At 47.7% G+C, this 16,208-nt stretch overlaps 1 protein-coding gene across 5 annotated transcripts in view; it reads left to right on the top strand.

The window, feature by feature from the left end:
• The window catches only part of GRN (granulin precursor), a 1,937,406-nt gene that overhangs the window by 373,213 nt on the left and 1,547,985 nt on the right, over positions 1-16,208 (top strand). The gene's annotated exons all lie outside the window — the stretch shown is intronic.

Below are 16,208 nucleotides of genomic sequence, written 5' to 3'. Positions count from 1 at the left end.
TGCTATTTATTGTGCGATAGTAAAATGATTATTAAATTCAGAAAACTACGTTAACACTGAAAGTACTGATCACCAGCTCATGGGGAAACGTACAAAATAGTGAAGTCAGATATTGAAAGGTCAAGAATATTTTTGGTGAAATGAATACGTTTTATGATTTTTTATGAGTTGTTCATAGCAATACGTGTTTTTGTACTGCTGTATCGTGACTGTCTTTTTCTTTACTTAAAAACTAATAAATATATTTATTTTTTAAAAGACAAATGTGTTCTATACATGCCGTAAAGTATCATGCTGTAGGGGGTCGGCCTGTGTTCCTGGATGCTGGGCCTGAGCACTAAAGTTCTTGGGCAGTGTGATTTTTAATTTTTTTTATTTTTTATTTAGTCCTATTTCAAACTGGCATAGCAGGTACGTGTCTTAAAGCGACGGCGTGATGTACATACTTATAACTGAACAAACCCCCCCCCCTCTGCAGTACATAACATATATAGTTTGATGTCCTAATCTGGGACACAAGGTCCATCGATGCAGCATAGATTTGCATGGTTCCAAACATTCACTCAGTTTGTTCACTACGTGCCAGCAAATATTCTCACAGAGGGGCCCAGATGTCCTTAGGTCGTGATACTGACGGCAGTTCCTCCTGAAAGAGTTCTAACTGTTTTTGGTAGTACACCATGTCTAATCCATTTGGCCGACCGTAGGCTCCGGCGTCCGTCCCATGTGAATAGCACATGCCTTTTGGCCAGTAGTAGCGCCACTCTCGCAAAGCGACCCAGAACACCCTTTAATTCCGGCACATACCCCAACAAACATACCAGGGGCGTACACTCCACCGTGCGTCCAGTCATAGTATAGAGCAAGAGCAATTCAATCACCTCCACCCAATACACTTGCACCATCCTGCATATAGATAAAGGAAGTCTGCCCCACCCTGCCCACATCGTCTACAGCAATCTGTGTCTCTAAGCCCCATTCTGAGGAGTTTCTTTGGTGTGATGTACCTGGTGGAGCAATTTCAGGTGTATAATGCGGAGATTACTATTAGACAGCCTCCCAGTCACCGTACAAATCTGCTCCCAGACATTCGCTGTGACCTGCGGATCCAATAACCTGTTCCACCTCCCCAGACTTTTATCCTCTAAGATTACCGTCTCTTCCAGCACCGCCCTGTACAGCCTAGTGAGCATGTGTTTCCTTGACGCAGCTACCATGACCAACTGTAAAGCCTTTGACACAACAGGCTCCTCAGGAAAGCAAGTTTAATGATCCCGGACAGCCCTACGTAACCTATAGCAAGTATATTGAAACAGTGGGGTAGGATTAGAAATATATCCCAAATCTGAGCTCGTAAGATATCAGTGTTTGTATAGGTCGCCCATAGTAGATATGCCTGCTCCCAGAGTGAGTTAATCTGTCCGCGCTCTCCTGCCACCGAAATAGCAGCGTGACCTTTAATGCACATAGCTGGTGCGTATAAGGGCAGCCTATTCGTCCGCCTACCAATTTCTTGCCATGCGGAGACCGTGACATCGATCGTGTTGATTTCTGACCTGGGCGTTTGCCTATGGACCTGCGTGATTATGTTCTTCAGCGGTACCGGGTCTGCGTCGCCCTCCTCAACCGCCAAATGAGGAATGAAGCGATGCGGGCGGAACCAAAAATGCGCATATTGCGCTTGTCCACAAAGATAATATGCGTATAGATCTGGGGCATTAAACCCACCTTTATCAAAGGTCCGTGTCAGCGTGGCCCATCCGATTCTTGGTGGCCTCGCCCCCCACACCAGTCGAAGTAATGGAGTCTGTACAGCAGCTTTTTTACATTTTGGAACTCCTTACACGCCGCCTGTACCAGCCCTGTAAAATCTGGATAAAACGACAGCACATAGGTGATGGTGCCCTTTTGCCGAGTGATCTGTAAAACGGTGTCCTTATCCCTGAAATTAAACAAGCGGGCAATAATAGGGCGCGGTGCCGCCCCAGGAGGTGGTCGCGCCGCCAAGGACCGATGGGCCAGCTCAACAGCGAACATAGGCGATAACTCATCAGCACCACAGATTTCTCGAAGCATCGTCACCATATAATCTTCCAGACGCCCCACATTCGTCGATTCCGGAAGGTCTAAGATGCAAATGTTGCGTTGCGACCTCTCTTCGATATCTTCATTCTTTGCCTGTAGAACTGCGAGGAGTTAGGTAATTTCAGAGGTTTTCGCCGCCACTTGTTGTAGTCTGTATTCTGCATCAGATATTCGTTCAGCCTCGCCTAGTCGTGCTGCCTGTTTGTCAAGTTTCGCCGAGAAATGGTCCATCCTCCCGTTCAGGGCCTCTATCTTGCCATCTATCTCTTGAAGGCTTGCCTGGATGGCAGCAAGGGACTTCTCCAGCGCAGTGGTACCGCGGGTGGCCGCCTCCAATTCAGAATCAGAGGCCTCATTTTGGGGAGGTCTACTGCACTTTCGCAATTCAAAAGTAAGGCGCGGCTGATTCTTGTCCGGCTTGCCCATCGTGGTCCGTCCCCTAACTAAGCCGTGGGTCCAAATATGCTAACACTGCTACCACAAACACTTCAGTAAGCCAATCCTGGTACAGCAGCAGAGTCACTGGGATAATAGCAACAGACCGCCCTTGGCAGCAGCTATTCCCGTTGTGTGCTCTTCAGCCTCAGCCCAGCACTGATGTCCCGCAGCTCCACTCAGCAGCGCAGGTGTGCCAACCGTAGCCCACCGGAATGCCAAGCAGTAATCCTCTTACAGTATCCAAGCACAAACAAAGAAAAAAAGACCAGTAGCCACAGCGCAGTGTCAAAGGGAAAGAAGCCCACTGCAAGCCCCACAACGATGGGCCAGATCAGTGTCCTTAACTGGGCGAAATCCGTTGCTGTAGGCAGTCTCAGCCGCCACCTTACAGTATCATGCGCCGGCCCAAATGGCCCAGTGAATCACCAGCAGGCCCTCGCTGCACTCACACCTCCCAGGTTCACCATGTATCAAGATCGCCTCAGTGTACAGCATACAATAAAGGAGCCGGTTTTTAAAGTCCAGTCTGCAACGTCCATGCAGGCAAGGCGGCAGCTCCACAAACTATCAGAGCGGCGCGGCCTAGTCCACAGCCAGCGCCGGCCTCATGTACTGTGGCAGCCCAGCGTTCCCAGTCCGCCCCCGCACTCGGCCCGTGTAAGTGCCGGTGGGCCCCCCGCCGCCGCACTTAACTTAAAACCAGGCAGCTCCGCTTGCCGGCAATCTTGCAGCGTCGACCAACGGCCATCGCTCCCCGCAGAGGCAGCGTCCAGGGCTGGACTGGGAACTAAAAGCAGCCCTGGCAAATCTTGCCAGCCCAGCCCCCACCCGCGCCTAGCGCGCGCGCCCAACCGCTACTAAGGGGGTTGGGGGGGGGGGTGTAGGGGGCTTCCACCAAGAATATTTTGGAAAACAGACCAAAATTGTGAATTTTACTGCGCATTTTTCATTACATATTTAATTGTATCAACTTTCAAAGCACAGTAAATAGCAGATGGTGACCTTAAAGAACACCAGGTTATCCACCCAGTTATGTGTACCCATAGAAATTCTTTCACAGAGCACCAAAAATAAACAGAAGTAGTGAATCGGAGAGAACAAAGTAAAAGTGAGACCAGCCCCCACATGGTGTGTAGCGCTGCTCTCCCTGCTGGTGGAGGGAGCCCTGGTGCTCTTCCTGATTCTGGCCTGGAAGAAGAGGGACCCCAACCTACCCCCGTGCCGCCGCCCTGGCCCTTCATTGGCAACCTGCACCAGCTGGACAAGAACGAGCCACATGCCACACTGATGTAGGTGGATGAGCGCCAGACGGTTTATAAGGCTGTAATAGGGATATTCAGACCAGACGCTGCTTTTAACAGGTCAGAGGAGCCGGGGTCGAGTCGGTGACATGTCACCTGCGCCTATTGCAGTTACCCTCCTCCAGTGCTTAATATGTGCCAGTGCTTTCCTGTGCTCAGCACCTGCACTTATTTTAGAAGGCCGGGACTATAAATCTCTTCTCCTGCACTCAGAATTCCTTAACTTTTCAAAATGACTATGCCTGCTGAATGACTGCCTGATATGTCTTTACAGCCTGGCCCTCGATGATTTAAGCAAGATGCACGTGAATTGTGCAGGCATGATGCATGTGTTACTTTTCAGGACTGTGGTCCTTTCTGAACGCACACAGTCCCTTAAAGTGTCTGCCTCTACTGAGCATAAGCATCTGTGCAAGTTCTGCATCATGCAGTCTCAAAGAGCGCAGAATGGGATGGATCGGTCTGTGTGATGCTGAAGAGCTCGAACTACGGAAAATGTTACGTTTGACATTTCCACTTTACCGATTAGGGATAAAGCAACCTATGACCTCCAACCATCCTAGTCCACTAAATCAAGGGAGAGCCCGCTAAAGGGGTGCAGCCTTCCTCCTTGTCAAAGATGGGTTTGTGTGCTGCCTCAGTCAGAATTCTGTTCGTGTCTGTCTTCTGCCCTCGTCACATAAAGAAGTTTAAAGCTCCAGAGTTGTCAAGTTTGTAGTGAGTGCACAGTGCTTCGTTTTGGTCATTAACGGTTTTCTAAGCACTCCTTTAGCACCTGAGAGGCTAGCTCATGGTTCTGATCACACCATAAAGGCAAGTTAGGGAACTGGAATTAAAACTCAGGTGAAAATTTCAGCTTCGCTTCTGCTTCCGGCCTGTGCCCAGAGGCATTAAAGTCTTTGGCTGGTGCTGGGCGCACTCACTTGAAAGTGGACTACTCTCGCAAACTAATACATCTAAAGAATTTAAAGCTCTTGCACCAAAAGGTGTATGTCTACCAAGTGGCATTGCACCATGCACACCTTGTGTGTGTGTTGTCCTCGCTGTATCAGGGCATTTTAGTGCTCGGAAGCAACCTTGCTGGAAAATTGCTCTTTATTAATCACACAAACTTTTAAGAGGATTAACTAAATTTGTCAACACGGCAATGTGTGCATATGTAGGGCTTCTGTGGATTGCAGAACGAAAAAGGAAGGCAGACAAAACGTACGTCCTGGGAGCAAAATAATAGTGTCCATGTGCTACACAAACGCTCATAAATTCACTACAAAATAAACAAAAAAGTCGTTAGGTGGACTGTTTAATCCCCACTGGACAGTCCAGTGCCTGGATACCTTGAATGTTTGAAAGCCATACGTTCACACAAAAACATTATAAAGTAAAATGCTTCTATGCGCTGAACTGAATGGTTTGCTTTTGTTACATATAGCACTTAAGTCTAACCATCTTTGTTTCTAAAAACACCTCTTCATTGTAGCAGATCATAAAGCTCCGCACAAGAAAACAATTTGCCCAGGAACACACATATTAGTTAACAGAAAGCCGGGATTGGAAGTTGAGTTTGCTTGATAACCTGCTTACACGATTATTCCATGTTTTACTGCTTTACAATTGTCAGCATGACATGAACCCTATTTTGTCAATAACATAAGTAGAATGGAAAAAGTAAGTTGTGTGAGCCCACAAATGAGATCAGAGGTTTATTCCTGAGTTAGAAAGAGGCCATACACAGTTTTAAAACTCACTTCTACCTCATTTTAGTGAAGTGTGGGTGTTCTACGCCCTCCACATCGAGCCAGCACCTCCATAAAACATTGCACACTTTCACACTTACTTGATTCTATCCAGAAAAAGTTTGTTGAACTCAGAGGTGTTCTTTCATCTGTTTCCTCGTACCACCCCCTAACTCAATGTTTATGTATTCATGGATACCTCTCTCCATAGCGCTCACTGCAGAACTTAAGCGCCTGTAGGCGCTTCACAGAAATTACCATTTAGATTTGATGCATAGTGAAGTTGATAGAACACAAGACTTCAATTCATAGTAAAGGCACTGAGTTTCTGCTCTGGCATTGTCATTTTTGATAGATATAATAATTTCCCTCATTCAAATGCATTTTGTTTAAATGAATGCTGTGGTGAAATAAGTGGACTGTTATAATCATTGTCGTAATTCTCCGGGAGTATTTTATTTTTGATTTTGGCTGCTCTCGAGTTGTCGATGTAGGCAGTGTGCATAACAATGGTACATTTGGGTGGCGCAAGTAATGCAGCCGGGTAAATAACTGGAATAGACAGTTAAACTACTTCAGTGCGCCTCCTTTCCCTAATAATTGGGTTTGAAAGCGCCTACATAACTCAGTTCTGGATGCGCGCCCTACATAAACCTCTCTTGGATATGCCTAAATAAGACTAGAATGTTGCTCCGTTTACAAATACTCGGTGGAGCCTGATCAGGAAGTAAGGAAGGGAATCGGAGTCCCATGTGCAGAGTGACCCGATGGGAGAGAGAAAGGGAGGGGGTCAGGTTAGCGCCATAAGTGGAAGCTAGAGGGAGCTTTGTTCAGTCCTGGCGCTGCTGCTGCTCCATGTTGTGTTTGTGCTTTAATGGTGGCTCAATATATGATAAAGCAATCACGTCCCTCCCTACCACAGTGCCTTCTCCAGAACCGAAGGTGTCGCTACAACGCAATCGCAATGAATCTCTAAATCAAAGTGGGTGACTAGGGCCCAAAACCTTCATTTTGCCCTCATTGCATGAACATCAGAAAAGACCCAACACCGTCGCTCGTGATCATTATGTCGGTAACGTTGTAACGGCTCTGGTGACCTCCAGATTGGACTACAGTAATGTGCTCTATCTGGGGGCCACCAGGGAGGTTATGCGCCGTCTCCAATTAGTCCAGAATGCCGCTGCTCGGCTTCTGTGTGGATGTCGGAAATATGACCCAATTTCCGAACGCATAAAACAACTCCACTGGCTCAACCTTGATAAACGAGTGAAGTTCAAGACACTATGCTTCATGCATAAGATAAAGATTGAAGCTGCCCCCACCTATCTCCAGTCTCTTGTCAAACCCTATGTTCCTGCACGCTCTCTTCGCTCCTCCTCCCAACATCTTTTCTGTGTGCCTAAGTTTAGGCTCACTAGAATGGGCGGTCGTTCCTTTTCTGTACTAGGACCTAGACTCTGGAATTCTCTTCCTTTAGACCTTCGAGTAGAGCACTGCCATCTTCGCTTCCGCAAAGCCGTTAAGACCTGGCTTTTTGCCCAATAATTTCCTTCGGAAAGCTGTTACCTTTAAGACCTGGTTTGTTGCGCTTTAGTTCCCTCTGGATTATTATGCTATAATGTCAATTAGCGCCGGGAAACCCTTACGGGTAGCTGTTCGCGCTCTACAAGACTAACAATAAATAAAATAAATATGTTGTGGTCCTAACGTGCAGGGACACTGCCTTCCAAGTATTGGGTAACGTAGTGTGAAGGAGAGGTCCCACTGAGAGTAGCTTTGATGTGGAAGTTCTCCTTAGTTATTAACACAGTAGATTTGTTTTCTCGCTATTTGTTTGGCTTTTCATGTGTGGATGGTCTTGTGGTTGAGACACACCCATTTCAAGTATGTCCAGAAACGAATTTTGGAATAGAGGGAGTGGTAAGAGTAGGAGGGAGACAACACCTACCTGGCATTTCATCAAAGCAATTCAATCAGCCAATGATTGCGCTCAATAGAAAATTTTCCTTTGGACAAGCTATTGAAGAAAAAACACACAAACACTCTCCGCTTCTCTTTACTGGACCCAAAAATCTTCCCCAACACAGTGACAACAAACCACCTGGCTCCAGTCAATAAGAATCCCAGAACCTTGGAAGATGCTTATACATACTCCGAAAGCACTACAGGTTCACACAGCTGGTTGAAATGCGCTATCCTGGTGCCGGTGTGATGATACAACATACCATTACGGACTAGAGTCGGCATGTAGGTTGCATTCTGGAAGGTCTATAAAACTGATTATTCGGGTAACTCTACCTGAAGTAAACAAGGGTCTTGGGCAGTGTGGCTGAAGAGTTGTCGTGAGGAGAGAGGGTGCTTTGGTTTGTGCATTAAGTGTGGTTCTGCAAAACGTAGAGTGGTCTCTGGGTCTAGTTGTAGAAACTACCTTCTAATGTGACAGTCACGTATATTGCCTTTTTTGAGGTCTCGTAACGCGCATAGTTTATAGTTATTACTGTACTCAAGGGAAGGAGGGGTGATTGCCTTTCTAGTTGGTGCTGAATCTGCTGACACTGTGCTTCTTCTGTGGATGACATTTAAATACGCAACTCTGTGCTATACCCAGTCTAGGGGGGGGGGGGGGGGTCAAGGAGTAGTGCACCAGTACACGAGGTGGGAGCACTGCAGCTATCGAACCAATGCAGTGTCCCATGCTCTAAGTCACCTGGGGATTGTTTGGGTCCTGTTTTTCAAAGGCATGCTGTGACCTTGAGCGCAGGTGTCTTCCCGTTGTGCCTAAATATATATATATATATATAGAGAGAGACCAGACGTTACAGTAAAAAAACCCGTCCAATGACGTTGATGAGAGGGTTCTTTCTTTTTTAAGATGTTATATATACTCGACCTGAGCACAGAAGAGACCGAGAAGGGGGCAGAGAGGCCTCTGCGATTCATTAGGAAGCTGCTTGTCCATCCAAAAGTAAAGCGCCCCAGCATTTTTGAAAGACTGGGATCTGGACTGGTACTGATTTCACAGATCGGACCTTCATTATTTACAATCACAACCTGCTCCTTTACCCAGCGCTGCTCATATTGCCGATCATCATGGGTAGGTCCGGGCCTAATGGCTTTTGCATTAAATTGCAGCCCGGGCCCCGGCCCGGTCGCACTAATCACGCTCAGCCTAACTCCTCTCCCACCCCCGCCAGGAAACTCATGCATGATGCAGGGGACGCAGACGGCCTCTCACTCACCTTCGGCTGCGCCGGGCGGCAGACACGGGGACAGGCTCCGGCTCCGCTCCATGCCAGCCTGTCTGTATTGCGCAGCGCTACCCCCAATGCGCTTGCGCTGTCTGTCTCCAGACTCCACCCTAAAGGTGATTGACTGTAGCGCGGCGCGCAGACTTGGAGTAGACGTCACTGCACGCTGCGCATCACGGTGCACCCACCCAACCCAGGTCAGAGGTCACAGGTGCATTTTTTATTAATAAAATAAAATCGGGGGAGTGACATGTCGGAAACGGTCCCGGACGGTGTGTGCAACTCCAGCAGCTGCATGTTTGCTCGGTGACGCCTCAGGCTCCAAATCGGCCCCAGCAACACAAAACCGGCCCCCTGTCACCAAACCGGCCCCCACCCCGTCCAGCCGACCGGGGGATTGCCCGGTGCCCGGCATTGCCAGTCCGGGCCTGGCAGCGTCCAGGGAGGCACGGACCCCAGCAAGCGGGCCGCACGCCCTCACCCCGCCGTTATATCAGCGCACGGCTCCTGCCAGGATCTGCTCCACGCGACTCGTGGCAGCAGGCAAAACAGCAGGAAAATGCCCCAGTCGATCGGCCTCGATGTCAGCTGTGCAGCCCCAATGGAGAAAATAGCGGATGGCTCAGTTGAGGCAGGATATTGAAGGATCTATATCGGCGGCCGGCAGAGCAGCACTACGGTGCAGCCATCTTGTCGATCCCCAGGCCACGCCCCCCAGTGTGACTGTTTTATTGGGCCTCTGTGCACAACATTTGTGATTTACATTAAAAGTTATGAGAGTACAATTATTCGGGAGAGTTACATTTTTTTCTTTTATTTAGGTCCAGTATCCTGTTTTTCATCTACCTTTAGGATTTGAGATCTCACCTGTTAATAAGCAGACAGATGGGCAAGTGGGATTAATATTTAATTTGAGTTTGGTTGCAGCTACAGGGATTTCATCTAGGAGTTTGCATTAGCCAATTTTAGTTCATGTGGAGCAATTTGGAGTACACTTTAGCACTTGTATTTAGGCCATGGTTAGGTTATTTTATATTTTTGCAGTCTGCCTTTGGTAGCCAATCATTTAGGGAGATTTCTGAATGTCAAAACAGTGGACATTAGCAGTTGTGGGTAAGAGGTGCATCTCCATCCTCAGGTGGTGCACTGAGTCTTCGACCAATGGAGTACCTTCTGGCTAGATTAGTTTGCTAGTCTCATGGGCAGTGTTCAAACTTTTGCGCTTTGTGGTATCCCTCAGGGCACTCTCTAGGTGATGCATCCTATATGAAATTGGTCACAGTGCTCTTGTGTCTGTTTCCACCGCTCTCTCCTGCCTGGAGATCTGAGGAAAATTTTAATAGACTGAGCCCATGTCATCTTGGTCGTTCTGGAGTGGGCCAGGAGAGTATGGTACCAAGAACTGCTTGGCATTTATCTGCCAAACTGACTACATCTTCATGAGAATCTCCTGCACCAGCAATAGGGCAGGGTCCTGCCCCTAAACCACCGCAACCTACACCTCCATGCATGGAGATTGAGCGGAGGCAGTTACATGTGTTCGATTTGTCAGCCAAGATGGTGGTCTTCCTTGTGGGGCAGACACCCTTACATGGAATCCATCTACACAGACCACTGAGAAATTTGGTAACTGATGTGGTGCTGGACACCAACCATTTACAGGCAAAACTTTAGTATGTGGTCACGTTTGTTCTCCCAATAAAGCCTCACAATAGGTGCAGTAAAGGCTATTTATGGAGCTTTCTGGCCTTTTTGTTTGCTTGACCTACCCTCTCAAATCTCTGGTAGTAATGCATTTTATAAAGTATCTTTACTGTTTCTCATGAAGCCATTTGTCATTCCACAATAGGATTCTAACCTAGCCTTAAAATTTTTCATGTAATGATAACCAACTTATTGTAGATGCCCAAGACGGTCTTCATTGCCAACACCTTAGTACACCTTGTGAATGAACTGCAGGTGTTTTTGTGCTTCTGCCATACGCTACCTTTTACCCCTGACAAATTGACGCTTTGGACCATTACTCTTATGTTTTGCAGAAAACCTCCCCCCTTGAAAGAGGAGCGGCTCTATTGGCTGAACGATAGAAAGGGTGGTGAGCTTATATATGGATCACGTAAGACCTTTGTGTGGATGGCCAGCTCTTTGTAGGGCTATCTGGCGCGAATAAAGGAAATGTGGTGTAAAAGGTGGACCGTCCTCTGCATCAAAAGGTGCTATTAACTGGTTAAGAAGCAACCCCCTTACGGTCTGTGGGTTCATTTTATCAGAATGGAACTGCTACAGCATCGGTATGAGGAATACTAGCTTTGGACATCTGCCATGTATTCATGAAGCACAACTGCCTTGGGAGTCTGGACTAAGACCAGAAAGCCCTACAGGACTGAGGAGGCAAAGTAACTTTGTCAGCCCACTCTGTAGACCTTCTACCTTTGGGAGGTAAGGTAGTGCTTTCGTATCTATTCTGAGGATGAGGTTAGTAGTATCCGTTAAAAGTAAAACATTTGACGCCAGTAATGCTCTTTTGATGGGTACTCTAGCTGTGGTGGGGGAGGTGGGCGGTGAGGAATATTCAGTTAAAGGTCCCACATGAGAGAGCAGCACACTGCTCTCGGATGATATGACAGCGGAACCTGGCCTGGCGCTTCCTACAGGCTATAGCATTCTCACCCTCAATAGGGCAACCAGAGGAGGGGCATCGCGGTCATTCATAAATCTGTCTACCCCTGCTCCTTCACTAGGCAGACTATACCCGGATGTGAATGCGCCCTCTTTAAGGTCACATTTAGCCCAAATTATACCATGTCCGGGCTCCTGGTCTATAGGCCCCCTGGACCAGCTGCAGATTTTAAGGTAGCACTCGTTAAGGCGGTCCGCAAACTGGCAGTCAACGCTGCCAATTTAAGTCACTGGGTATTTGAATATTCAACTAGACAAATTAGACGACCCTGATGTGGCCAATTTTATAGGAGATATGGCAGCCTGCCGGCTAGTACAACTGGTGTCAAGCCCTACCCACATAGCCGGCCATCTGCTGGACCCAGTTTTCACTAATATACCTACATTGACAGTTCTTGCCCCCATCCCTATGGGGTGGTCCGACCACTACTTTGTCCTTCAGGAGATAATTCCCCCACGGAGCAAAGACCAGTCATCCTAGCTCAAACACCCTGGGCACAAGCTTAACTGGGATTCTTTTCAGGCCTGTTTGTCTATTACTTGCCCTAGCCTTCCCAATTAAACTAATGAGGCATACAGGGCCTTAACAGACTAGATTAGTCAGCCACTTGATGGCCTTATCCCTGAGAAATGGTCACTTAACCGTAAATCCAGAAATAGACCGTGGTATAATAGCGACCTAGCCGATTTGTGTAAAGACCGCAAAAGGCTGGGACGTATATAGAGAAGGGACTTTAACACCACTGTGAAAGACACCTATTGAGCAGCATTTAAGTTACTATAGGGCCATTCAATTGGCACGCGCAACGTTCTATGCAGACCAAATCCGGAACAACGACAGTCCAGCAAAGAGCGTATTCGCTATACTTTCCAGCCTCAAATCGCAGCAGACCAATGCGGTGCGGAAAATCCAGTCTAACGAGTAGTTCGAGGACCTTGCCTCCTTTATTAGGAAGGTAGATAACCTGTATAGGTCCTTTCCCACTACAGTTATCACCCCTCCTATCTGCAGGGTGTGATCAAACTGCCAATACCTTGGAGTCTTTCACACCCATTTCTACAGACCAGCTGCAAGTACTATGCAGGAAAAATAAATCTGGCTCACCTGCTGATACTCAAACCAGAGCAATTTAGGAAGGTGCTTCCCACGATTATGCCCTTCCTGAGGCAGGTAATTAAAATATCGCTTTCCACGGCAACTGTGCCCAAGGCGTAGGAACAAGCAAAGGTGCTACCTTTTACTTAAAAAACCTCTGTTGAACCCGGCTAAGCCTGAAAACTATCACACCATTTCCTTACTCCCCTGGGCAGCAAATATCACGGAGGCGCATATCAACTCACTCCTCAGACTTCCTGACCAAGAACGACACACTGGACCCCTCCCAGAATAGTTTCCGACCTTGCCACAGTACAAAGTCTGCCCTCTTGGCTGTGACAGGACATCTTTGGTCTGCTTTAGACACTGGGCAAACGTCGGCACTGATCTTTCTGGATCTGGATGCCATTCTGTTACAGCGTCTGGAGAAGGCGGGGATTGTCGGCTTGGCCTTGAAGTTGCTAACATAGTTTCTCAGCAAGAGGTCATTCGTGATCACAGTTGCCCCTTTTGCAATGGGGATCACACCCCATTAAACAGGGCGTCCCACAGGGCTCCTCCCTCAGTTATTCAATCTCTATGTCCAGCCGCTGGCTGCGGTGGCCAGAAATAGGGGACTGACCATGGTTTCCTATGCTGACGACACTCAGCTGGTGGTGGCACTCTCAAGCGACACCGAGAGGGACGCCCTGAAATTTCGGGGTGACCTGGCGGTGGTCGCTGAGTGGATGACCGCCAACTGCCTCCAGCTGAATGGCATTAAATCTGAGGTGGTGTTGGTGGGGAAGGACCATGGTCTGTGGGGTGAACTCTGGTGGCCAGAAAACCTAGGTAGTGCCCCCATTCCCAAGCAGGCCGTCAAAAATCTGGGGGTATGGTTGGACTCATCCCTCAGCTATCCAGCTCAAACCAAAAAGGTAGCCGGGACTTGTTTTGGGCTTTTGCGGGGGCTTAAACCTTTACTGTTTTTTTTTTTTTTATCCACCTACGCGCCAGACCATCATTCAGGCATCCATAATGTCCACAATGGATTATGCCTGCTCTCTGTATTTAGGGGCAAATAAGCCTGAGATTGCGCAGCTACAACTGGCCCAGAATGCAGCAGCCAGATCTGATTGGCCTATGTAGGTCCTGCCCGGTTTCAACCACCGACTACACTGGCTGCCGGTGGACAGGAGAATTGAATTTAAGGCCCTCTGCATCACTTTTAAAGTCCTAAAACTTAACACCCCAGTATCCTGGCCAACTTAGTTACCCCCTACGTCCCCACACGTCGGCTCTGCTCACTAGGCCAGCACCTAGTGAGGGTTCCAAGGTTTCGGAGAGTACGGGCAGGAGGCTGCTCTTTCCGGAGTAGGGCAGCCCACCTCTGGAAGTCGCTGCCCACTCTTATTCGGAGCCACACCAACTACTTGGCTTTTAGGAAGGCCATAAACATACCTGTTTCCCACCGTGTAGCCTCTGCCTCTCCCTCCGTGTTAGTAGTTCTGTCGTCGGCACCGGAACGCCCCTTTGCTGGGGCAGCTGTTGCACTATACAAATTGCAGGAACATTAACAGCCATTGACCAGTTTGAAATGGTTGATGGGCAATCTCTAAAGATGGGGGGAAACAGCTGCATCGGACTAGGGATGGAGCATTTCTGGGTAGAGCTTGGAGTAAGGCATTACCCCTCCATTTAGGTGTGAGAGGAGCAATGCCTGTATGGAAGTCCTGAAATCTTAAATTGGGATGCAGAATTTAAATTTCCTTAGGATTTGAAACTGGGTTATCTTCTGTGCTCTGGTAGAAGTAATTCCTTTTACATAAATACCACACCACCACTATGTGCTAGCTAGGCAAGTAGGGAGAGGTGAAAACCGCAGTCTATTGAGAATCCCAGTCCATTTGACATTGAATGCTTATGATGAACATCAGGCACACTACAGTTGCACTCCCTGGTTTTAATAAATCATGGGCCGATAAACTAGGACATCTGAACAAGAATGTTCTCTTTTGGTAAACAGAAGAAAATGCACAATTCCTTGCTTACCTGTGTAGGTTACTAGAACCAATGTTTCTAGGTAATGTTTTTTGAGAAGCTGATAGAGAAAAATGTTCTACTCTATTTCTCCTATTCCACTTCTTCACAGAGATGGGTTCTCTTCCCGGGGAGCCTCATCAATAGTCTTAAGCGGTGAATATTCCTGCCGAAGTGCGGGGACCCCGGAGTACTGTGTGTGTGTGTGTGTGTGTGTGTGTGTGTTTTCCCCCCTCCCCCCCCCCCCCCCTTCCCCCAACTCCCAAACATGCGCCTCCAACCATATAGGGCCCACACAGGTAAGTATGCTGACACATTTATTTGGAAGTTATCAGCATGAATGAGGCAGTCTTAAATGAATAAGGCAGTCTTAAAAGCATTTCAGGCAGATGCTTTTCTGGCTCCTGCCCTTCTCGGGCCAATGAAAAGTCTTGTTGGCAAAAGGGATGCATATTTATATCAAAATCCGTACCGTCCCCAGTGGGTGTGGCTACTGTTTGTTGCTCGGCATGGTTACTTGATGTGCATCCCATAATGTTCCTTATGCGAGGTGCCCAGTTCAAACTACCTCTTGCACTCAATCAAATCCACAGTGGGTTGCTTAAAAGTTCTACCAACGAGCCGCTGATCATTTCACTGCTTCCAAATGCAGCGCCTGTCCCCGCTTCACAAACGCCGGTTGTTGTCCTCTGGGTCTTCTCACGCAGCAGGGCCGCATTCACGGCTGAGACAAGCCGTTACAAATCCAACCACATGCGCCTCCAAAGGAATAGGGCCCACACAGGGAAGTATGCTGACACATTTATTTGGAAGCTATCGGCTATCAACCGGATTGCGCGGTCAGCACTCTTAACGGGTGCGGTTATAGCGTGGCGGGGGGTCCACGAATAAATGCTGCTCAGACGTCTTCCACTCCAACCGGGAAGAAGGTACTGCGCTCATGGGTGTTGATTTGCATCCATTTATTAATCACAAAAGGGCGGAATGCGTTTTGGCTTACGCCTTCCTTGACAACAAGTTGTTTACCGGCATTACGCACCATGATAAACACATGTGGTCGAGGAAGGCTTAAGCCGAAACGCATCCCGCCCTTTTGTGATTACTAAATGGATGCAAATCTACATCAGTGAGGGCGATACCGTCTTTCCGGTTGGAGTGGAAGTCTGAGCAGAATATATGTGTGTGTGTAATCATTTTTCCATAGTTAAAAAATGCAGCCTTAACAAAAAGGCTAGACCATGCTTCCATAAATGTTTCACTAAACATATGTCTGCTTTCAGTTCTTTTAAACTCAATTATAAAACTCAATTATAAGAAGAAATCCAGGTAAACCAAGACAATCCATACTTCCTTTATTGAAGTGGACAAATTGCAATGGAACAGGATAGGCATTGTTTGCCCATAGGCTACTATGGGTAACACATAACAGAAGAAAAAATGAACTGACTCTTGCTTTAAGGCAGCCACGACCACTTTCCTCTCATCATGCCTCTGGGGTGAAAGTTAGGTTAATTGTTCTTTACAGTGATCTGCAGATCAGGGCACATAGAACGTATTACTTGATCATTTGTCCAGTGAGGTGGTGGGGTTGCTTGTGATTTTGATGAGG

Source organism: Lissotriton helveticus, chromosome 5_1 (genome assembly GCF_964261635.1).
Source record: "Lissotriton helveticus chromosome 5_1, aLisHel1.1, whole genome shotgun sequence".
In the NCBI taxonomy this organism is placed as follows: domain Eukaryota; kingdom Metazoa; phylum Chordata; class Amphibia; order Caudata; family Salamandridae; genus Lissotriton; species Lissotriton helveticus.
The sequence above is the reverse complement of the archived record's forward strand: the minus strand, read 5'-3'. Positions and strand labels throughout refer to the sequence as shown.